The 23,700-nt window shown below is 34.0% G+C and overlaps 7 non-coding genes across 7 annotated transcripts; all 7 read left to right on the top strand.

Annotated features, from left to right (window-relative positions):
• Nucleotides 1–1,206: 1,206 nt before the first annotated feature.
• Nucleotides 1,207–1,288, top strand: TRNAL-AAG (transfer RNA leucine (anticodon AAG)). The gene has a single exon. It is a non-coding gene; the product is annotated as a tRNA-Leu (tRNA).
• A 2,605-nt stretch (nucleotides 1,289–3,893) lies between these two features.
• Nucleotides 3,894–3,975, top strand: TRNAL-AAG (transfer RNA leucine (anticodon AAG)). Its single transcript has one exon. It is a non-coding gene; the product is annotated as a tRNA-Leu (tRNA).
• Nucleotides 3,976–6,580: 2,605 nt separating this feature from the next.
• TRNAL-AAG (transfer RNA leucine (anticodon AAG)) lies at nucleotides 6,581–6,662 on the top strand. Its single transcript has one exon. It is a non-coding gene; the product is annotated as a tRNA-Leu (tRNA).
• A 2,918-nt stretch (nucleotides 6,663–9,580) lies between these two features.
• On the top strand, nucleotides 9,581–9,662 carry TRNAL-AAG (transfer RNA leucine (anticodon AAG)). The gene has a single exon. It is a non-coding gene; the product is annotated as a tRNA-Leu (tRNA).
• Nucleotides 9,663–10,914: 1,252 nt separating this feature from the next.
• TRNAL-AAG (transfer RNA leucine (anticodon AAG)) lies at nucleotides 10,915–10,996 on the top strand. Its single transcript has one exon. It is a non-coding gene; the product is annotated as a tRNA-Leu (tRNA).
• Nucleotides 10,997–13,914: 2,918 nt separating this feature from the next.
• TRNAL-AAG (transfer RNA leucine (anticodon AAG)) lies at nucleotides 13,915–13,996 on the top strand. Its single transcript has one exon. It is a non-coding gene; the product is annotated as a tRNA-Leu (tRNA).
• A 5,290-nt stretch (nucleotides 13,997–19,286) lies between these two features.
• On the top strand, nucleotides 19,287–19,368 carry TRNAL-AAG (transfer RNA leucine (anticodon AAG)). Its single transcript has one exon. It is a non-coding gene; the product is annotated as a tRNA-Leu (tRNA).
• The last annotated feature ends 4,332 nt before the right edge of the window (nucleotides 19,369–23,700 follow it).

The following is a 23,700-nucleotide window of genomic DNA, read 5'->3' as shown; positions in this document are numbered from 1 at the left end:
ATTTCCATGAGTGTGTGCATTTCTGTTTTGGAAAAGACAGTTTTAGACTTTAGTTTAGAGACTTACCTAAATTTTAACAGACTTGTGGGTTCAAATGCCACTAGTATGAGTTCTTTTAAACCTTTTTATCTTATTCTTATAATTATGCTAACATGCAAAATTAGCATATGCTTTAAACCCACTGCTGCCAGTATTATGAGATCTTGAAATGTTTTTGTACTTATTCTTATGATTTTGCTAACATGCAAATTAGCATGTGATTTAATCTTCTTTTGTATTTGCATGATTTTCCAGTTTTCAGTTCAGATAAAGACTGTTGAAAGAATCCTTGCTTTTTTCTAATGTTTAGAGACATGCCCATTCAAATCCCACTGCTGCCATTATTATGAGGTTTTGAGAACCCTTTGATCTAATTCTTATGATTTTGTATTTTCATGAGTGTGTTAATTTCTGTTTAGGAAAAGACAGTTGAAAGAATCATTGATTTTTCCTATTGTTAAGAGACTTACCCATATTCCAACAGACTTGTGAGTTCAAATCCCACTGCTGCCACTAGTATGAGTTCTTTTAAACCTTTTTATCTCATTCTTATAATTATGCTAACATGCAAAATTAGCATATGCTTTAATCTCACTGCTGCCAGTATTATGAGATCTTGAAATGTTTTTGTACTTATTCTTATGATTTTGCTAGCATGCAAATTAGCATGTGATATAATCTTCTTTTGCATTTGTATGATTTAGCAGTTTTCAGTTAAGATAAAGACCGTTGATAGAATCTTTGTTTTTGCCTAATGTTTAGAGACATGCCCATTTTCCAAAATGTACTAATTTTAAATGTTGTCAAATGTACTTCACTTTCTCTAAGGAAGCTTAATTAACCATGCTGTTTAAGGTAGCATGGCCGAGTGGTCTAAGGCGCTGGATTTAGGCTCCAGTCTCTTTGGAGGCGTGGGTTCAAATCCCACTGCTGCTAACATATTGAGGTTTTGAAAACCTTTTCAGCTTATATTTATGATTTTGCTAATAGAAAAATTAGCATATTTTTGTATGAGTGCGTGCTTTGCTTTTTTGGAAAAGACAAAAGATAGAATCATTGCTTTTTCCTTTTTGTTTAGAGACCTATCCATTTTCCACAATTCACAAGTTTAAAATGTAGTCAGATACACTAAACTTACTCTCAGGAAGCTCTTTTAATGATGCATTAGGTAGCATGGCCGAGCGGTCTAAGGCGCTGGATTAAGGCTCCAGTCTCTTTGGAGGCGTGGGTTCAAATCCCACTGCTGCCAGTATTATGAGGTTTTGAGAACCCTTTGATCTAATTCTGAGGATTTTGTATTTCCATGAGTGTGTGCATTTCTGTTTTGGAAAAGACAGTTTTAGACTTTAGTTTAGAGACTTACCTAAATTTTAACAGACTTGTGGGTTCAAATGCCACTAGTATGAGTTCTTTTAAACCTTTTTATCTTATTCTTATAATTATGCTAACATGCAAAATTAGCATATGCTTTAAACCCACTGCTGCCAGTATTATGAGATCTTGAAATGTTTTTGTACTTATTCTTATGATTTTGCTAACATGCAAATTAGCATGTGATTTAATCTTCTTTTGTATTTGCATGATTTTCCAGTTTTCAGTTCAGATAAAGTCTGTTGAAAGAATCCTTGCTTTTTTCTAATGTTTAGAGACATGCCCATTCAAATCCCACTGCTGCCATTATTATGAGGTTTTGAGAACCCTTTGATCTAATTCTTATGATTTTGTATTTTCATGAGTGTGTTAATTTCTGTTTAGGAAGAGACAGTTGAAAGAATCATTGATTTTTCCTATTGTTAAGAGACTTACCCATATTCCAACAGACTTGTGAGTTCAAATCCCACTGCTGCCACTAGTATGAGTTCTTTTAAACCTTTTTATCTCATTCTTATAATTATGCTAACATGCAAAATTAGCATATGCTTTAATCTCACTGCTGCCAGTATAATGAGATCTTGAAATGTTTTTGTACTTATTCTTATGATTTTGCTAGCATGCAAATTAGCATGTGATATAATCTTCTTTTGTATTTGTATGATTTAGCAGTTTTCAGTTAAGATAAAGACCGTTGATAGAATCTTTGTTTTTGCCTAATGTTTAGAGACATGCCCATTTTCCAAAATGTACTAATTTTAAATGTTGTCAAATGTACTTCACTTTCTCTAAGGAAGCTTAATTAACCATGCTGTTTAAGGTAGCATGGCCGAGTGGTCTAAGGCGCTGGATTTAGGCTTCAGTCTCTTTGGAGGCGTGGGTTCAAATCCCACTGCTGCCAACATATTGAGGTTTTGAAAACTTTTTCAGCTTATATTTATGATTTTGCTAATAGAAAAATTAGCATATTTTTGTATGAGTGCGTGCTTTGCTTTTTTGGAAAAGACAAAAGATAGAATCATTGCTTTTTCCTTTTTGTTTAGAGACCTATCCATTTTCCACAATGCACAAGTTTAAAATGTAGTCAGATACACTAAACTTACTCTAAGGAAGCTCTTTTAATGATGCATTAGGTAGCATGGCCGAGCGGTCTAAGGCGCTGGATTAAGGCTCCAGTCTCTTCGGAGGCGTGGGTTCAAATCCTGCTGCTGCTAGTATTATGAGGTTTTGAGAACCCTTTGATCTAATTCTGAGTATTTTGTATTTCCATGAGTGTGTGCATTTCTGTTTTGGAAAAGACAGTTGAAAGAATCATTGATTGTTCCTATTGTTTAGAGACTTACCTAAATTTTAACAGACTTGTGGGTTCAAATGCCACTAGTATGAGTTCTTTTAAACCTTTTTATCTTATTCTTATAATTATGCTAACATGCAAAATTAGCATATGCTTTAAACCCACTGCTGCCAGTATTATGAGATCTTGAAATGTTTTTGTACTTATTCTTATGATTTTGCTAACATGCAAATTAGCATGTGATTTAATCTTCTTTTGTATTTGCATGATTTTCCAGTTTTCAGTTCAGATAAAGACTGTTGAAAGAATCCTTGCTTTTTTCTAATGTTTAGAGACATGCCCATTCAAATCCCACTGCTGCCATTATTATGAGGTTTTGAGAACCCTTTGATCTAATTCTTATGATTTTGTATTTTCATGAGTGTGTTAATTTCTGTTTAGGAAAAGACAGTTGAAAGAATCATTGATTTTTCCTATTGTTAAGAGACTTACCCATATTCCAACAGACTTGTGAGTTCAAATCCCACTGCTGCCACTAGTATGAGTTCTTTTAAACCTTTTTATCTCATTCTTATAATTATGCTAACATGCAAAATTAGCATATGCTTTAATCTCACTGCTGCCAGTATTATGAGATCTTGAAATGTTTTTGTACTTATTCTTATGATTTTGCTAGCATGCAAATTAGCATGTGATATAATCTTCTTTTGTATTTGTATGATTTAGCAGTTTTCAGTTAAGATAAAGACCGTTGATAGAATCTTTGTTTTTGCCTAATGTTTAGAGACATGCCCATTTTCCAAAATGTACTAATTTTAAATGTTGTCAAATGTACTTCACTTTCTCTAAGGAAGCTTAATTAACCATGCTGTTTAAGGTAGCATGGCCGAGTGGTCTAAGGCGCTGGATTTAGGCTCCAGTCTCTTTGGAGGCGTGGGTTCAAATCCCACTGCTGCTAACATATTGAGGTTTTGAAAACCTTTTCAGCTTATATTTATGATTTTGCTAATAGAAAAATTAGCATATTTTTGTATGAGTGCGTGCTTTGCTTTTTTGGAAAAGACAAAAGATAGAATCATTGCTTTTTCCTTTTTGTTTAGAGACCTATCCATTTTCCACAATTCACAAGTTTAAAATGTAGTCAGATACACTAAACTTACTCTCAGGAAGCTCTTTTAATGATGCATTAGGTAGCATGGCCGAGCGGTCTAAGGCGCTGGATTAAGGCTCCAGTCTCTTTGGAGGCGTGGGTTCAAATCCCACTGCTGCCAGTATTATGAGGTTTTGAGAACCCTTTGATCTAATTCTGAGGATTTTGTATTTCCATGAGTGTGTGCATTTCTGTTTTGGAAAAGACAGTTTTAGACTTTAGTTTAGAGACTTACCTAAATTTTAACAGACTTGTGGGTTCAAATGCCACTAGTATGAGTTCTTTTAAACCTTTTTATCTTATTCTTATAATTATGCTAACATGCAAAATTAGCATATGCTTTAAACCCACTGCTGCCAGTATTATGAGATCTTGAAATGTTTTTGTACTTATTCTTATGATTTTGCTAACATGCAAATTAGCATGTGATTTAATCTTCTTTTGTATTTGCATGATTTTCCAGTTTTCAGTTCAGATAAAGACTGTTGAAAGAATCCTTGCTTTTTTCTAATGTTTAGAGACATGCCCATTCAAATCCCACTGCTGCCATTATTATGAGGTTTTGAGAACCCTTTGATCTAATTCTTATGATTTTGTATTTTCATGAGTGTGTTAATTTCTGTTTAGGAAGAGACAGGTGAAAGAATCTTTGATTTTTCCTATTGTTAAGAGACTTACCCATATTCCAACAGACTTGTGAGTTCAAATCCCACTGCTGCCACTAGTATGAGTTCTTTTAAACCTTTTTATCTCATTCTTATAATTATGCTAACATGCAAAATTAGCATATGCTTTAATCTCACTGCTGCCAGTATAATGAGATCTTGAAATGTTTTTGTACTTATTCTTATGATTTTGCTAGCATGCAAATTAGCATGTGATATAATCTTCTTTTGTATTTGTATGATTTAGCAGTTTTCAGTTAAGATAAAGACCGTTGATAGAATCTTTGTTTTTGCCTAATGTTTAGAGACATGCCCATTTTCCAAAATGTACTAATTTTAAATGTTGTCAAATGTACTTCACTTTCTCTAAGGAAGCTTAATTAACCATGCTGTTTAAGGTAGCATGGCCGAGTGGTCTAAGGCGCTGGATTTAGGCTTCAGTCTCTTTGGAGGCGTGGGTTCAAATCCCACTGCTGCCAACATATTGAGGTTTTGAAAACTTTTTCAGCTTATATTTATGATTTTGCTAATAGAAAAATTAGCATATTTTTGTATGAGTGCGTGCTTTGCTTTTTTGGAAAAGACAAAAGATAGAATCATTGCTTTTTCCTTTTTGTTTAGAGACCTATCCATTTTCCACAATGCACAAGTTTAAAATGTAGTCAGATACACTAAACTTACTCTAAGGAAGCTCTTTTAATGATGCATTAGGTAGCATGGCCGAGCGGTCTAAGGCGCTGGATTAAGGCTCCAGTCTCTTCGGAGGCGTGGGTTCAAATCCCGCTGCTGCTAGTATTATGAGGTTTTGAGAACCCTTTGATCTAATTCTGAGTATTTTGTATTTCCATGAGTGTGTGCATTTCTGTTTTGGAAAAGACAGTTGAAAGAATCATTGATTGTTCCTATTGTTTAGAGACTTACCTAAATTTTAACAGACTTGTGGGTTCAAATGCCACTAGTATGAGTTCTTTTAAACCTTTTTATCTTATTCTTATAATTATGCTAACATGCAAAATTAGCATATGCTTTAAACCCACTGCTGCCAGTATTATGAGATCTTGAAATGTTTTTGTACTTATTCTTATGATTTTGCTAACATGCAAATTAGCATGTGATTTAATCTTCTTTTGTATTTGCATGATTTTCCAGTTTTCAGTTCAGATAAAGACTGTTGAAAGAATCCTTGCTTTTTTCTAATGTTTAGAGACATGCCCATTCAAATCCCACTGCTGCCATTATTATGAGGTTTTGAGAACCCTTTGATCTAATTCTTATGATTTTGTATTTTCATGAGTGTGTTAATTTCTGTTTAGGAAAAGACAGTTGAAAGAATCATTGATTTTTCCTATTGTTAAGAGACTTACCCATATTCCAACAGACTTGTGAGTTCAAATCCCACTGCTGCCACTAGTATGAGTTCTTTTAAACCTTTTTATCTCATTCTTATAATTATGCTAACATGCAAAATTAGCATATGCTTTAATCTCACTGCTGCCAGTATTATGAGATCTTGAAATGTTTTTGTACTTATTCTTATGATTTTGCTAGCATGCAAATTAGCATGTGATATAATCTTCTTTTGTATTTGTATGATTTAGCAGTTTTCAGTTAAGATAAAGACCATTGATAGAATCTTTGTTTTTGCCTAATGTTTAGAGACATGCCCATTTTCCAAAATGTACTAATTTTAAATGTTGTCAAATGTACTTCACTTTCTCTAAGGAAGCTTAATTAACCATGCTGTTTAAGGTAGCATGGCCGAGTGGTCTAAGGCGCTGGATTTAGGCTCCAGTCTCTTTGGAGGCGTGGGTTCAAATCCCACTGCTGCTAACATATTGAGGTTTTGAAAACCTTTTCAGCTTATATTTATGATTTTGCTAATAGAAAAATTAGCATATTTTTGTATGAGTGCGTGCTTTGCTTTTTTGGAAAAGACAAAAGATAGAATCATTGCTTTTTCCTTTTTGTTTAGAGACCTATCCATTTTCCACAATTCACAAGTTTAAAATGTAGTCAGATACACTAAACTTACTCTCAGGAAGCTCTTTTAATGATGCATTAGGTAGCATGGCCGAGCGGTCTAAGGCGCTGGATTAAGGCTCCAGTCTCTTTGGAGGCGTGGGTTCAAATCCCACTGCTGCCAGTATTATGAGGTTTTGAGAACCCTTTGATCTAATTCTGAGGATTTTGTATTTCCATGAGTGTGTGCATTTCTGTTTTGGAAAAGACAGTTTTAGACTTTAGTTTAGAGACTTACCTAAATTTTAACAGACTTGTGGGTTCAAATGCCACTAGTATGAGTTCTTTTAAACCTTTTTATCTTATTCTTATAATTATGCTAACATGCAAAATTAGCATATGCTTTAAACCCACTGCTGCCAGTATTATGAGATCTTGAAATGTTTTTGTACTTATTCTTATGATTTTGCTAACATGCAAATTAGCATGTGATTTAATCTTCTTTTGTATTTGCATGATTTTCCAGTTTTCAGTTCAGATAAAGACTGTTGAAAGAATCCTTGCTTTTTTCTAATGTTTAGAGACATGCCCATTCAAATCCCACTGCTGCCATTATTATGAGGTTTTGAGAACCCTTTGATCTAATTCTTATGATTTTGTATTTTCATGAGTGTGTTAATTTCTGTTTAGGAAGAGACAGTTGAAAGAATCTTTGATTTTTCCTATTGTTAAGAGACTTACCCATATTCCAACAGACTTGTGAGTTCAAATCCCACTGCTGCCACTAGTATGAGTTCTTTTAAACCTTTTTATCTCATTCTTATAATTATGCTAACATGCAAAATTAGCATATGCTTTAATCTCACTGCTGCCAGTATAATGAGATCTTGAAATGTTTTTGTACTTATTCTTATGATTTTGCTAGCATGCAAATTAGCATGTGATATAATCTTCTTTTGTATTTGTATGATTTAGCAGTTTTCAGTTAAGATAAAGACCGTTGATAGAATCTTTGTTTTTGCCTAATGTTTAGAGACATGCCCATTTTCCAAAATGTACTAATTTTAAATGTTGTCAAATGTACTTCACTTTCTCTAAGGAAGCTTAATTAACCATGCTGTTTAAGGTAGCATGGCCGAGTGGTCTAAGGCGCTGGATTTAGGCTTCAGTCTCTTTGGAGGCGTGGGTTCAAATCCCACTGCTGCCAACATATTGAGGTTTTGAAAACTTTTTCAGCTTATATTTATGATTTTGCTAATAGAAAAATTAGCATATTTTTGTATGAGTGCGTGCTTTGCTTTTTTGGAAAAGACAAAAGATAGAATCATTGCTTTTTCCTTTTTGTTTAGAGACCTATCCATTTTCCACAATGCACAAGTTTAAAATGTAGTCAGATACACTAAACTTACTCTAAGGAAGCTCTTTTAATGATGCATTAGGTAGCATGGCCGAGCGGTCTAAGGCGCTGGATTAAGGCTTCAGTCTCTTTGGAGGCGTGGGTTCAAATCCCACTGCTGCCAACATATTGAGGTTTTGAAAACTTTTTCAGCTTATATTTATGATTTTGCTAATAGAAAAATTAGCATATTTTTGTATGAGTGCGTGCTTTGCTTTTTTGGAAAAGACAAAAGATAGAATCATTGCTTTTTCCTTTTTGTTTAGAGACCTATCCATTTTCCACAATGCACAAGTTTAAAATGCAGTCAGATACACTAAACTTACTCTAAGGAAGCTCTTTTAATGATGCATTAGGTAGCATGGCCGAGCGGTCTAAGGCGCTGGATTAAGGCTCCAGTCTCTTCGGAGGCGTGGGTTCAAATCCCGCTGCTGCTAGTATTATGAGGTTTTGAGAACCCTTTGATCTAATTCTGAGTATTTTGTATTTCCATGAGTGTGTGCATTTCTGTTTTGGAAAAGACAGTTGAAAGAATCATTGATTGTTCCTATTGTTTAGAGACTTACCTAAATTTTAACAGACTTGTGGGTTCAAATGCCACTAGTATGAGTTCTTTTAAACCTTTTTATCTTATTCTTATAATTATGCTAACATGCAAAATTAGCATATGCTTTAAACCCACTGCTGCCAGTATTATGAGATCTTGAAATGTTTTTGTACTTATTCTTATGATTTTGCTAACATGCAAATTAGCATGTGATTTAATCTTCTTTTGTATTTGCATGATTTTCCAGTTTTCAGTTCAGATAAAGACTGTTGAAAGAATCCTTGCTTTTTTCTAATGTTTAGAGACATGCCCATTCAAATCCCACTGCTGCCATTATTATGAGGTTTTGAGAACCCTTTGATCTAATTCTTATGATTTTGTATTTTCATGAGTGTGTTAATTTCTGTTTAGGAAAAGACAGTTGAAAGAATCATTGATTTTTCCTATTGTTAAGAGACTTACCCATATTCCAACAGACTTGTGAGTTCAAATCCCACTGCTGCCACTAGTATGAGTTCTTTTAAACCTTTTTATCTCATTCTTATAATTATGCTAACATGCAAAATTAGCATATGCTTTAATCTCACTGCTGCCAGTATTATGAGATCTTGAAATGTTTTTGTACTTATTCTTATGATTTTGCTAGCATGCAAATTAGCATGTGATATAATCTTCTTTTGTATTTGTATGATTTAGCAGTTTTCAGTTAAGATAAAGACCGTTGATAGAATCTTTGTTTTTGCCTAATGTTTAGAGACATGCCCATTTTCCAAAATGTACTAATTTTAAATGTTGTCAAATGTACTTCACTTTCTCTAAGGAAGCTTAATTAACCATGCTGTTTAAGGTAGCATGGCCGAGTGGTCTAAGGCGCTGGATTTAGGCTCCAGTCTCTTTGGAGGCGTGGGTTCAAATCCCACTGCTGCTAACATATTGAGGTTTTGAAAACCTTTTCAGCTTATATTTATGATTTTGCTAATAGAAAAATTAGCATATTTTTGTATGAGTGCGTGCTTTGCTTTTTTGGAAAAGACAAAAGATAGAATCATTGCTTTTTCCTTTTTGTTTAGAGACCTATCCATTTTCCACAATTCACAAGTTTAAAATGTAGTCAGATACACTAAACTTACTCTCAGGAAGCTCTTTTAATGATGCATTAGGTAGCATGGCCGAGCGGTCTAAGGCGCTGGATTAAGGCTCCAGTCTCTTTGGAGGCGTGGGTTCAAATCCCACTGCTGCCACTATTATGAGGTTTTGAGAACCCTTTGATCTAATTCTGAGGATTTTGTATTTCCATGAGTGTGCATTTCTGTTTTGGAAAAGACAGTTTTAGACTTTAGTTTAGAGACTTACCTAAATTTTAACAGACTTGTGGGTTCAAATGCCACTAGTATGAGTTCTTTTAAACCTTTTTATCTTATTCTTATAATTATGCTAACATGCAAAATTAGCATATGCTTTAAACCCACTGCTGCCAGTATTATGAGATCTTGAAATGTTTTTGTACTTATTCTTATGATTTTGCTAACATGCAAATTAGCATGTGATTTAATCTTCTTTTGTATTTGCATGATTTTCCAGTTTTCAGTTCAGATAAAGACTGTTGAAAGAATCCTTGCTTTTTTCTAATGTTTAGAGACATGCCCATTCAAATCCCACTGCTGCCATTATTATGAGGTTTTGAGAACCCTTTGATCTAATTCTTATGATTTTGTATTTTCATGAGTGTGTTAATTTCTGTTTAGGAAGAGACAGTCGAAAGAATCTTTGATTTTTCCTATTGTTAAGAGACTTACCCATATTCCAACAGACTTGTGAGTTCAAATCCCACTGCTGCCACTAGTATGAGTTCTTTTAAACCTTTTTATCTCATTCTTATAATTATGCTAACATGCAAAATTAGCATATGCTTTAATCTCACTGCTGCCAGTATTATGAGATCTTGAAATGTTTTTGTACTTATTCTTATGATTTTGCTAGCATGCAAATTAGCATGTGATATAATCTTCTTTTGTATTTGTATGATTTAGCAGTTTTCAGTTAAGATAAAGACCATTGATAGAATCTTTGTTTTTGCCTAATGTTTAGAGACATGCCCATTTTCCAAAATGTACTAATTTTAAATGTTGTCAAATGTACTTCACTTTCTCTAAGGAAGCTTAATTAACCATGCTGTTTAAGGTAGCATGGCCGAGTGGTCTAAGGCGCTGGATTTAGGCTCCAGTCTCTTTGGAGGCGTGGGTTCAAATCCCACTGCTGCTAACATATTGAGGTTTTGAAAACCTTTTCAGCTTATATTTATGATTTTGCTAATAGAAAAATTAGCATATTTTTGTATGAGTGCGTGCTTTGCTTTTTTGGAAAAGACAAAAGATAGAATCATTGCTTTTTCCTTTTTGTTTAGAGACCTATCCATTTTCCACAATTCACAAGTTTAAAATGTAGTCAGATACACTAAACTTACTCTCAGGAAGCTCTTTTAATGATGCATTAGGTAGCATGGCCGAGCGGTCTAAGGCGCTGGATTAAGGCTCCAGTCTCTTTGGAGGCGTGGGTTCAAATCCCACTGCTGCCAGTATTATGAGGTTTTGAGAACCCTTTGATCTAATTCTGAGGATTTTGTATTTCCATGAGTGTGTGCATTTCTGTTTTGGAAAAGACAGTTTTAGACTTTAGTTTAGAGACTTACCTAAATTTTAACAGACTTGTGGGTTCAAATGCCACTAGTATGAGTTCTTTTAAACCTTTTTATCTTATTCTTATAATTATGCTAACATGCAAAATTAGCATATGCTTTAAACCCACTGCTGCCAGTATTATGAGATCTTGAAATGTTTTTGTACTTATTCTTATGATTTTGCTAACATGCAAATTAGCATGTGATTTAATCTTCTTTTGTATTTGCATGATTTTCCAGTTTTCAGTTCAGATAAAGACTGTTGAAAGAATCCTTGCTTTTTTCTAATGTTTAGAGACATGCCCATTCAAATCCCACTGCTGCCATTATTATGAGGTTTTGAGAACCCTTTGATCTAATTCTTATGATTTTGTATTTTCATGAGTGTGTTAATTTCTGTTTAGGAAGAGACAGTTGAAAGAATCTTTGATTTTTCCTATTGTTAAGAGACTTACCCATATTCCAACAGACTTGTGAGTTCAAATCCCACTGCTGCCACTAGTATGAGTTCTTTTAAACCTTTTTATCTCATTCTTATAATTATGCTAACATGCAAAATTAGCATATGCTTTAATCTCACTGCTGCCAGTATAATGAGATCTTGAAATGTTTTTGTACTTATTCTTATGATTTTGCTAGCATGCAAATTAGCATGTGATATAATCTTCTTTTGTATTTGTATGATTTAGCAGTTTTCAGTTAAGATAAAGACCGTTGATAGAATCTTTGTTTTTGCCTAATGTTTAGAGACATGCCCATTTTCCAAAATGTACTAATTTTAAATGTTGTCAAATGTACTTCACTTTCTCTAAGGAAGCTTAATTAACCATGCTGTTTAAGGTAGCATGGCCGAGTGGTCTAAGGCGCTGGATTTAGGCTTCAGTCTCTTTGGAGGCGTGGGTTCAAATCCCACTGCTGCCAACATATTGAGGTTTTGAAAACTTTTTCAGCTTATATTTATGATTTTGCTAATAGAAAAATTAGCATATTTTTGTATGAGTGCGTGCTTTGCTTTTTTGGAAAAGACAAAAGATAGAATCATTGCTTTTTCCTTTTTGTTTAGAGACCTATCCATTTTCCACAATGCACAAGTTTAAAATGTAGTCAGATACACTAAACTTACTCTAAGGAAGCTCTTTTAATGATGCATTAGGTAGCATGGCCGAGCGGTCTAAGGCGCTGGATTAAGGCTTCAGTCTCTTTGGAGGCGTGGGTTCAAATCCCACTGCTGCCAACATATTGAGGTTTTGAAAACTTTTTCAGCTTATATTTATGATTTTGCTAATAGAAAAATTAGCATATTTTTGTATGAGTGCGTGCTTTGCTTTTTTGGAAAAGACAAAAGATAGAATCATTGCTTTTTCCTTTTTGTTTAGAGACCTATCCATTTTCCACAATGCACAAGTTTAAAATGCAGTCAGATACACTAAACTTACTCTAAGGAAGCTCTTTTAATGATGCATTAGGTAGCATGGCCGAGCGGTCTAAGGCGCTGGATTAAGGCTCCAGTCTCTTCGGAGGCGTGGGTTCAAATCCCGCTGCTGCTAGTATTATGAGGTTTTGAGAACCCTTTGATCTAATTCTGAGTATTTTGTATTTCCATGAGTGTGTGCATTTCTGTTTTGGAAAAGACAGTTGAAAGAATCATTGATTGTTCCTATTGTTTAGAGACTTACCTAAATTTTAACAGACTTGTGGGTTCAAATGCCACTAGTATGAGTTCTTTTAAACCTTTTTATCTTATTCTTATAATTATGCTAACATGCAAAATTAGCATATGCTTTAAACCCACTGCTGCCAGTATTATGAGATCTTGAAATGTTTTTGTACTTATTCTTATGATTTTGCTAACATGCAAATTAGCATGTGATTTAATCTTCTTTTGTATTTGCATGATTTTCCAGTTTTCAGTTCAGATAAAGACTGTTGAAAGAATCCTTGCTTTTTTCTAATGTTTAGAGACATGCCCATTCAAATCCCACTGCTGCCATTATTATGAGGTTTTGAGAACCCTTTGATCTAATTCTTATGATTTTGTATTTTCATGAGTGTGTTAATTTCTGTTTAGGAAAAGACAGTTGAAAGAATCATTGATTTTTCCTATTGTTAAGAGACTTACCCATATTCCAACAGACTTGTGAGTTCAAATCCCACTGCTGCCACTAGTATGAGTTCTTTTAAACCTTTTTATCTCATTCTTATAATTATGCTAACATGCAAAATTAGCATATGCTTTAATCTCACTGCTGCCAGTATTATGAGATCTTGAAATGTTTTTGTACTTATTCTTATGATTTTGCTAGCATGCAAATTAGCATGTGATATAATCTTCTTTTGTATTTGTATGATTTAGCAGTTTTCAGTTAAGATAAAGACCGTTGATAGAATCTTTGTTTTTGCCTAATGTTTAGAGACATGCCCATTTTCCAAAATGTACTAATTTTAAATGTTGTCAAATGTACTTCACTTTCTCTAAGGAAGCTTAATTAACCATGCTGTTTAAGGTAGCATGGCCGAGTGGTCTAAGGCGCTGGATTTAGGCTCCAGTCTCTTTGGAGGCGTGGGTTCAAATCCCACTGCTGCTAACATATTGAGGTTTTGAAAACCTTTTCAGCTTATATTTATGATTTTGCTAATAGAAAAATTAGCATATTTTTGTATGAGTGCGTGCTTTGCTTTTTTGGAAAAGACAAAAGATAGAATCATTGCTTTTTCCTTTTTGTTTAGAGACCTATCCATTTTCCACAATTCACAAGTTTAAAATGTAGTCAGATACACTAAACTTACTCTCAGGAAGCTCTTTTAATGATGCATTAGGTAGCATGGCCGAGCGGTCTAAGGCGCTGGATTAAGGCTCCAGTCTCTTTGGAGGCGTGGGTTCAAATCCCACTGCTGCCACTATTATGAGGTTTTGAGAACCCTTTGATCTAATTCTGAGGATTTTGTATTTCCATGAGTGTGCATTTCTGTTTTGGAAAAGACAGTTTTAGACTTTAGTTTAGAGACTTACCTAAATTTTAACAGACTTGTGGGTTCAAATGCCACTAGTATGAGTTCTTTTAAACCTTTTTATCTTATTCTTATAATTATGCTAACATGCAAAATTAGCATATGCTTTAAACCCACTGCTGCCAGTATTATGAGATCTTGAAATGTTTTTGTACTTATTCTTATGATTTTGCTAACATGCAAATTAGCATGTGATTTAATCTTCTTTTGTATTTGCATGATTTTCCAGTTTTCAGTTCAGATAAAGACTGTTGAAAGAATCCTTGCTTTTTTCTAATGTTTAGAGACATGCCCATTCAAATCCCACTGCTGCCATTATTATGAGGTTTTGAGAACCCTTTGATCTAATTCTTATGATTTTGTATTTTCATGAGTGTGTTAATTTCTGTTTAGGAAGAGACAGTCGAAAGAATCTTTGATTTTTCCTATTGTTAAGAGACTTACCCATATTCCAACAGACTTGTGAGTTCAAATCCCACTGCTGCCACTAGTATGAGTTCTTTTAAACCTTTTTATCTCATTCTTATAATTATGCTAACATGCAAAATTAGCATATGCTTTAATCTCACTGCTGCCAGTATAATGAGATCTTGAAATGTTTTTGTACTTATTCTTATGATTTTGCTAGCATGCAAATTAGCATGTGATATAATCTTCTTTTGTATTTGTATGATTTAGCAGTTTTCAGTTAAGATAAAGACCGTTGATAGAATCTTTGTTTTTGCCTAATGTTTAGAGACATGCCCATTTTCCAAAATGTACTAATTTTAAATGTTGTCAAATGTACTTCACTTTCTCTAAGGAAGCTTAATTAACCATGCTGTTTAAGGTAGCATGGCCGAGTGGTCTAAGGCGCTGGATTTAGGCTTCAGTCTCTTTGGAGGCGTGGGTTCAAATCCCACTGCTGCCAACATATTGAGGTTTTGAAAACTTTTTCAGCTTATATTTATGATTTTGCTAATAGAAAAATTAGCATATTTTTGTATGAGTGCGTGCTTTGCTTTTTTGGAAAAGACAAAAGATAGAATCATTGCTTTTTCCTTTTTGTTTAGAGACCTATCCATTTTCCACAATGCACAAGTTTAAAATGTAGTCAGATACACTAAACTTACTCTAAGGAAGCTCTTTTAATGATGCATTAGGTAGCATGGCCGAGCGGTCTAAGGCGCTGGATTAAGGCTCCAGTCTCTTCGGAGGCGTGGGTTCAAATCCCGCTGCTGCTAGTATTATGAGGTTTTGAGAACCCTTTGATCTAATTCTGAGTATTTTGTATTTCCATGAGTGTGTGCATTTCTGTTTTGGAAAAGACAGTTGAAAGAATCATTGATTGTTCCTATTGTTTAGAGACTTACCTAAATTTTAACAGACTTGTGGGTTCAAATGCCACTAGTATGAGTTCTTTTAAACCTTTTTATCTTATTCTTATAATTATGCTAACATGCAAAATTAGCATATGCTTTAAACCCACTGCTGCCAGTATTATGAGATCTTGAAATGTTTTTGTACTTATTCTTATGATTTTGCTAACATGCAAATTAGCATGTGATTTAATCTTCTTTTGTATTTGCATGATTTTCCAGTTTTCAGTTCAGATAAAGACTGTTGAAAGAATCCTTGCTTTTTTCTAATGTTTAGAGACATGCCCATTCAAATCCCACTGCTGCCATTATTATGAGGTTTTGAGAACCCTTTGATCTAATTCTTATGATTTTGTATTTTCATGAGTGTGTTAATTTCTGTTTAGGAAAAGACAGTTGAAAGAATCATTGATTTTTCCTATTGTTAAGAGACTTACCCATATTCCAACAGACTTGTGAGTTCAAATCCCACTGCTGCCACTAGTATGAGTTCTTTTAAACCTTTTTATCTCATTCTTATAATTATGCTAACATGCAAAATTAGCATATGCTTTAATCTCACTGCTGCCAGTATTATGAGATCTTGAAATGTTTTTGTACTTATTCTTATGATTTTGCTAGCATGCAAATTAGCATGTGATATAATCTTCTTTTGTATTTGTATGATTTAGCAGTTTTCAGTTAAGATAAAGACCGTTGATAGAATCTTTGTTTTTGCCTAATGTTTAGAGACATGCCCATTTTCCAAAATGTACTAATTTTAAATGTTGTCAAATGTACTTCACTTTCTCTAAGGAAGCTTAATTAACCATGCTGTTTAAGGTAGCATGGCCGAGTGGTCTAAGGCGCTGGATTTAGGCTCCAGTCTCTTTGGAGGCGTGGGTTCAAATCCCACTGCTGCTAACATATTGAGGTTTTGAAAACCTTTTCAGCTTATATTTATGATTTTGCTAATAGAAAAATTAGCATATTTTTGTATGAGTGCGTGCTTTGCTTTTTTGGAAAAGACAAAAGATAGAATCATTGCTTTTTCCTATTTGTTTAGAGACCTATCCATTTTCCACAATTCACAAGTTTAAAATGTAGTCAGATACACTAAACTTACTCTCAGGAAGCTCTTTTAATGATGCATTAAGTAGCATGGCCGAGCGGTCTAAGGCGCTGGATTAAGGCTCCAGTCTCTTTGGAGGCGTGGGTTCAAATCCCACTGCTGCCAGTATTATGAGGTTTTGAGAACCCTTTGATCTAATTCTGAGGATTTTGTATTTCCATGAGTGTGTGCATTTCTGTTTTGGAAAAGACAGTTTTAGACTTTAGTTTAGAGACTTACCTAAATTTTAACAGACTTGTGGGTTCAAATGCCACTAGTATGAGTTCTTTTAAACCTTTTTATCTTATTCTTATAATTATGCTAACATGCAAAATTAGCATATGCTTTAAACCCACTGCTGCCAGTATTATGAGATCTTGAAATGTTTTTGTACTTATTCTTATGATTTTGCTAACATGCAAATTAGCATGTGATTTAATCTTCTTTTGTATTTGCATGATTTTCCAGTTTTCAGTTCAGATAAAGACTGTTGAAAGAATCCTTGCTTTTTTCTAATGTTTAGAGACATGCCTATTCAAATCCCACTGCTGCCATTATTATGAGGTTTTGAGAACCCTTTGATCTAATTCTTATGATTTTGTATTTTCATGAGTGTGTTAATTTCTGTTTAGGAAGAGACAGTCGAAAGAATCTTTGATTTTTCCTATTGTTAAGAGACTTACCCATATTCCAACAGACTTGTGAGTTCAAATCCCACTGCTGCCACTAGTATGAGTTCTTTTAAACCTTTTTATCTCATTCTTATAATTATGCTAACATGCAAAATTAGCATATGCTTTAATCTCACTGCTGCCAGTATAATGAGATCTTGAAATGTTTTTGTACTTATTCTTATGATTTTGCTAGCATGCAAATTAGCATGTGATATAATCTTCTTTTGTATTTGTATGATTTAGCAGTTTTCAGTTAAGATAAAGACCGTTGATAGAATCTTTGTTTTTGCCTAATGTTTAGAGACATGCCCATTTTCCAAAATGTACTAATTTTAAATGTTGTCAAATGTACTTCACTTTCTCTAAGGAAGCTTAATTAACCATGCTGTTTAAGGTAGCATGGCCGAGTGGTCTAAGGCGCTGGATTTAGGCTTCAGTCTCTTTGGAGGCGTGGGTTCAAATCCCACTGCTGCCAACATATTGAGGTTTTGAAAACTTTTTCAGCTTATATTTATGATTTTGCTAATAGAAAAATTAGCATATTTTTGTATGAGTGCGTGCTTTGCTTTTTTGGAAAAGACAAAAGATAGAATCATTGCTTTTTCCTTTTTGTTTAGAGACCTATCCATTTTCCACAATGCACAAGTTTAAAATGTAGTCAGATACACTAAACTTACTCTAAGGAAGCTCTTTTAATGATGCATTAGGTAGCATGGCCGAGCGGTCTAAGGCGCTGGATTAAGGCTCCAGTCTCTTCGGAGGCGTGGGTTCAAATCCCGCTGCTGCTAGTATTATGAGGTTTTGAGAACCCTTTGATCTAATTCTGAGTATTTTGTATTTCCATGAGTGTGTGCATTTCTGTTTTGGAAAAGACAGTTGAAAGAATCATTGATTGTTCCTATTGTTTAGAGACTTACCTAAATTTTAACAGACTTGTGGGTTCAAATGCCACTAGTATGAGTTCTTTTAAACCTTTTTATCTTATTCTTATAATTATGCTAACATGCAAAATTAGCATATGCTTTAAACCCACTGCTGCCAGTATTATGAGATCTTGAAATGTTTTTGTACTTATTCTTATGATTTTGCTAACATGCAAATTAGCATGTGATTTAATCTTCTTTTGTATTTGCATGATTTTCCAGTTTTCAGTTCAGATAAAGACTGTTGAAAGAATCCTTGCTTTTTTCTAATGTTTAGAGACATGCCCATTCAAATCCCACTGCTGCCATTATTATGAGGTTTTGAGAACCCTTTGATCTAATTCTTATGATTTTGTATTTTCATGAGTGTGTTAATTTCTGTTTAGGAAAAGACAGTTGAAAGAATCATTGATTTTTCCTATTGTTAAGAGACTTACCCATATTCCAACAGACTTGTGAGTTCAAATCCCACTGCTGCCACTAGTATGAGTTCTTTTAAACCTTTTTATCTCATTCTTATAATTATGCTAACATGCAAAATTAGCATATGCTTTAATCTCACTGCTGCCAGTATTATGAGATCTTGAAATGTTTTTGTACTTATTCTTATGATTTTGCTAGCATGCAAATTAGCATGTGATATAATCTTCTTTTGTATTTGTATGATTTAGCAGTTTTCAGTTAAGATAAAGACCGTTGATAGAATCTTTGTTTTTGCCTAATGTTTAGAGACATGCCCATTTTCCAAAATGTACTAATTTTAAATGTTGTCAAATGTACTTCACTTTCTCTAAGGAAGCTTAATTAACCATGCTGTTTAAGGTAGCATGGCCGAGTGGTCTAAGGCGCTGGATTTAGGCTCCAGTCTCTTTGGAGGCGTGGGTTCAAATCCCACTGCTGCTAACATATTGAGGTTTTGAAAACCTTTTCAGCTTATATTTATGATTTTGCTAATAGAAAAATTAGCATATTTTTGTATGAGTGCGTGCTTTGCTTTTTTGGAAAAGACAAAAGATAGAATCATTGCTTTTTCCTTTTTGTTTAGAGACCTATCCATTTTCCACAATTCACAAGTTTAAAATGTAGTCAGATACACTAAACTTACTCTCAGGAAGCTCTTTTAATGATGCATTAGGTAGCATGGCCGAGCGGTCTAAGGCGCTGGATTAAGGCTCCAGTCTCTTTGGAGGCGTGGGTTCAAATCCCACTGCTGCCACTATTATGAGGTTTTGAGAACCCTTTGATCTAATTCTGAGGATTTTGTATTTCCATGAGTGTGCATTTCTGTTTTGGAAAAGACAGTTTTAGACTTTAGTTTAGAGACTTACCTAAATTTTAACAGACTTGTGGGTTCAAATGCCACTAGTATGAGTTCTTTTAAACCTTTTTATCTTATTCTTATAATTATGCTAACATGCAAAATTAGCATATGCTTTAAACCCACTGCTGCCAGTATTATGAGATCTTGAAATGTTTTTGTACTTATTCTTATGATTTTGCTAACATGCAAATTAGCATGTGATTTAATCTTCTTTTGTATTTGCATGATTTTCCAGTTTTCAGTTCAGATAAAGACTGTTGAAAGAATCCTTGCTTTTTTCTAATGTTTAGAGACATGCCCATTCAAATCCCACTGCTGCCATTATTATGAGGTTTTGAGAACCCTTTGATCTAATTCTTATGATTTTGTATTTTCATGAGTGTGTTAATTTCTGTTTAGGAAGAGACAGTCGAAAGAATCTTTGATTTTTCCTATTGTTAAGAGACTTACCCATATTCCAACAGACTTGTGAGTTCAAATCCCACTGCTGCCACTAGTATGAGTTCTTTTAAACCTTTTTATCTCATTCTTATAATTATGCTAACATGCAAAATTAGCATATGCTTTAATCTCACTGCTGCCAGTATAATGAGATCTTGAAATGTTTTTGTACTTATTCTTATGATTTTGCTAGCATGCAAATTAGCATGTGATATAATCTTCTTTTGTATTTGTATGATTTAGCAGTTTTCAGTTAAGATAAAGACCGTTGATAGAATCTTTGTTTTTGCCTAATGTTTAGAGACATGCCCATTTTCCAAAATGTACTAATTTTAAATGTTGTCAAATGTACTTCACTTTCTCTAAGGAAGCTTAATTAACCATGCTGTTTAAGGTAGCATGGCCGAGTGGTCTAAGGCGCTGGATTTAGGCTTCAGTCTCTTTGGAGGCGTGGGTTCAAATCCCACTGCTGCCAACATATTGAGGTTTTGAAAACTTTTTCAGCTTATATTTATGATTTTGCTAATAGAAAAATTAGCATATTTTTGTATGAGTGCGTGCTTTGCTTTTTTGGAAAAGACAAAAGATAGAATCATTGCTTTTTCCTTTTTGTTTAGAGACCTATCCATTTTCCACAATGCACAAGTTTAAAATGTAGTCAGATACACTAAACTTACTCTAAGGAAGCTCTTTTAATGATGCATTAGGTAGCATGGCCGAGCGGTCTAAGGCGCTGGATTAAGGCTCCAGTCTCTTCGGAGGCGTGGGTTCAAATCCCGCTGCTGCTAGTATTATGAGGTTTTGAGAACCCTTTGATCTAATTCTGAGTATTTTGTATTTCCATGAGTGTGTGCATTTCTGTTTTGGAAAAGACAGTTGAAAGAATCATTGATTGTTCCTATTGTTTAGAGACTTACCTAAATTTTAACAGACTTGTGGGTTCAAATGCCACTAGTATGAGTTCTTTTAAACCTTTTTATCTTATTCTTATAATTATGCTAACATGCAAAATTAGCATATGCTTTAAACCCACTGCTGCCAGTATTATGAGATCTTGAAATGTTTTTGTACTTATTCTTATGATTTTGCTAACATGCAAATTAGCATGTGATTTAATCTTCTTTTGTATTTGCATGATTTTCCAGTTTTCAGTTCAGATAAAGACTGTTGAAAGAATCCTTGCTTTTTTCTAATGTTTAGAGACATGCCCATTCAAATCCCACTGCTGCCATTATTATGAGGTTTTGAGAACCCTTTGATCTAATTCTTATGATTTTGTATTTTCATGAGTGTGTTAATTTCTGTTTAGGAAAAGACAGTTGAAAGAATCATTGATTTTTCCTATTGTTAAGAGACTTACCCATATTCCAACAGACTTGTGAGTTCAAATCCCACTGCTGCCACTAGTATGAGTTCTTTTAAACCTTTTTATCTCATTCTTATAATTATGCTAACATGCAAAATTAGCATATGCTTTAATCTCACTGCTGCCAGTATTATGAGATCTTGAAATGTTTTTGTACTTATTCTTATGATTTTGCTAGCATGCAAATTAGCATGTGATATAATCTTCTTTTGTATTTGTATGATTTAGCAGTTTTCAGTTAAGATAAAGACCGTTGATAGAATCTTTGTTTTTGCCTAATGTTTAGAGACATGCCCATTTTCCAAAATGTACTAATTTTAAATGTTGTCAAATGTACTTCACTTTCTCTAAGGAAGCTTAATTAACCATGCTGTTTAAGGTAGCATGGCCGAGTGGTCTAAGGCGCTGGATTTAGGCTCCAGTCTCTTTGGAGGCGTGGGTTCAAATCCCACTGCTGCTAACATATTGAGGTTTTGAAAACCTTTTCAGCTTATATTTATGATTTTGCTAATAGAAAAATTAGCATATTTTTGTATGAGTGCGTGCTTTGCTTTTTTGGAAAAGACAAAAGATAGAATCATTGCTTTTTCCTATTTGTTTAGAGACCTATCCATTTTCCACAATTCACAAGTTTAAAATGTAGTCAGATACACTAAACTTACTCTCAGGAAGCTCTTTTAATGATGCATTAAGTAGCATGGCCGAGCGGTCTAAGGCGCTGGATTAAGGCTCCAGTCTCTTTGGAGGCGTGGGTTCAAATCCCACTGCTGCCAGTATTATGAGGTTTTGAGAACCCTTTGATCTAATTCTGAGGATTTTGTATTTCCATGAGTGTGTGCATTTCTGTTTTGGAAAAGACAGTTTTAGACTTTAGTTTAGAGACTTACCTAAATTTTAACAGACTTGTGGGTTCAAATGCCACTAGTATGAGTTCTTTTAAACCTTTTTATCTTATTCTTATAATTATGCTAACATGCAAAATTAGCATATGCTTTAAACCCACTGCTGCCAGTATTATGAGATCTTGAAATGTTTTTGTACTTATTCTTATGATTTTGCTAACATGCAAATTAGCATGTGATTTAATCTTCTTTTGTATTTGCATGATTTTCCAGTTTTCAGTTCAGATAAAGACTGTTGAAAGAATCCTTGCTTTTTTCTAATGTTTAGAGACATGCCTATTCAAATCCCACTGCTGCCATTATTATGAGGTTTTGAGAACCCTTTGATCTAATTCTTATGATTTTGTATTTTCATGAGTGTGTTAATTTCTGTTTAGGAAGAGACAGTCGAAAGAATCTTTGATTTTTCCTATTGTTAAGAGACTTACCCATATTCCAACAGACTTGTGAGTTCAAATCCCACTGCTGCCACTAGTATGAGTTCTTTTAAACCTTTTTATCTCATTCTTATAATTATGCTAACATGCAAAATTAGCATATGCTTTAATCTCACTGCTGCCAGTATAATGAGATCTTGAAATGTTTTTGTACTTATTCTTATGATTTTGCTAGCATGCAAATTAGCATGTGATATAATCTTCTTTTGTATTTGTATGATTTAGCAGTTTTCAGTTAAGATAAAGACCGTTGATAGAATCTTTGTTTTTGCCTAATGTTTAGAGACATGCCCATTTTCCAAAATGTACTAATTTTAAATGTTGTCAAATGTACTTCACTTTCTCTAAGGAAGCTTAATTAACCATGCTGTTTAAGGTAGCATGGCCGAGTGGTCTAAGGCGCTGGATTTAGGCTTCAGTCTCTTTGGAGGCGTGGGTTCAAATCCCACTGCTGCCAACATATTGAGGTTTTGAAAACTTTTTCAGCTTATATTTATGATTTTGCTAATAGAAAAATTAGCATATTTTTGTATGAGTGCGTGCTTTGCTTTTTTGGAAAAGACAAAAGATAGAATCATTGCTTTTTCCTTTTTGTTTAGAGACCTATCCATTTTCCACAATGCACAAGTTTAAAATGTAGTCAGATACACTAAACTTACTCTAAGGAAGCTCTTTTAATGATGCATTAGGTAGCATGGCCGAGCGGTCTAAGGCGCTGGATTAAGGCTCCAGTCTCTTCGGAGGCGTGGGTTCAAATCCCGCTGCTGCTAGTATTATGAGGTTTTGAGAACCCTTTGATCTAATTCTGAGTATTTTGTATTTCCATGAGTGTGTGCATTTCTGTTTTGGAAAAGACAGTTGAAAGAATCATTGATTGTTCCTATTGTTTAGAGACTTACCTAAATTTTAACAGACTTGTGGGTTCAAATGCCACTAGTATGAGTTCTTTTAAACCTTTTTATCTTATTCTTATAATTATGCTAACATGCAAAATTAGCATATGCTTTAAACCCACTGCTGCCAGTATTATGAGATCTTGAAATGTTTTTGTACTTATTCTTATGATTTTGCTAACATGCAA

Source organism: Ranitomeya variabilis, chromosome 5 (genome assembly GCF_051348905.1).
Source record: "Ranitomeya variabilis isolate aRanVar5 chromosome 5, aRanVar5.hap1, whole genome shotgun sequence".
Lineage (NCBI taxonomy): Eukaryota > Metazoa > Chordata > Amphibia > Anura > Dendrobatidae > Ranitomeya > Ranitomeya variabilis.
This window is presented reverse-complemented; position numbering and strand designations above follow the sequence as displayed.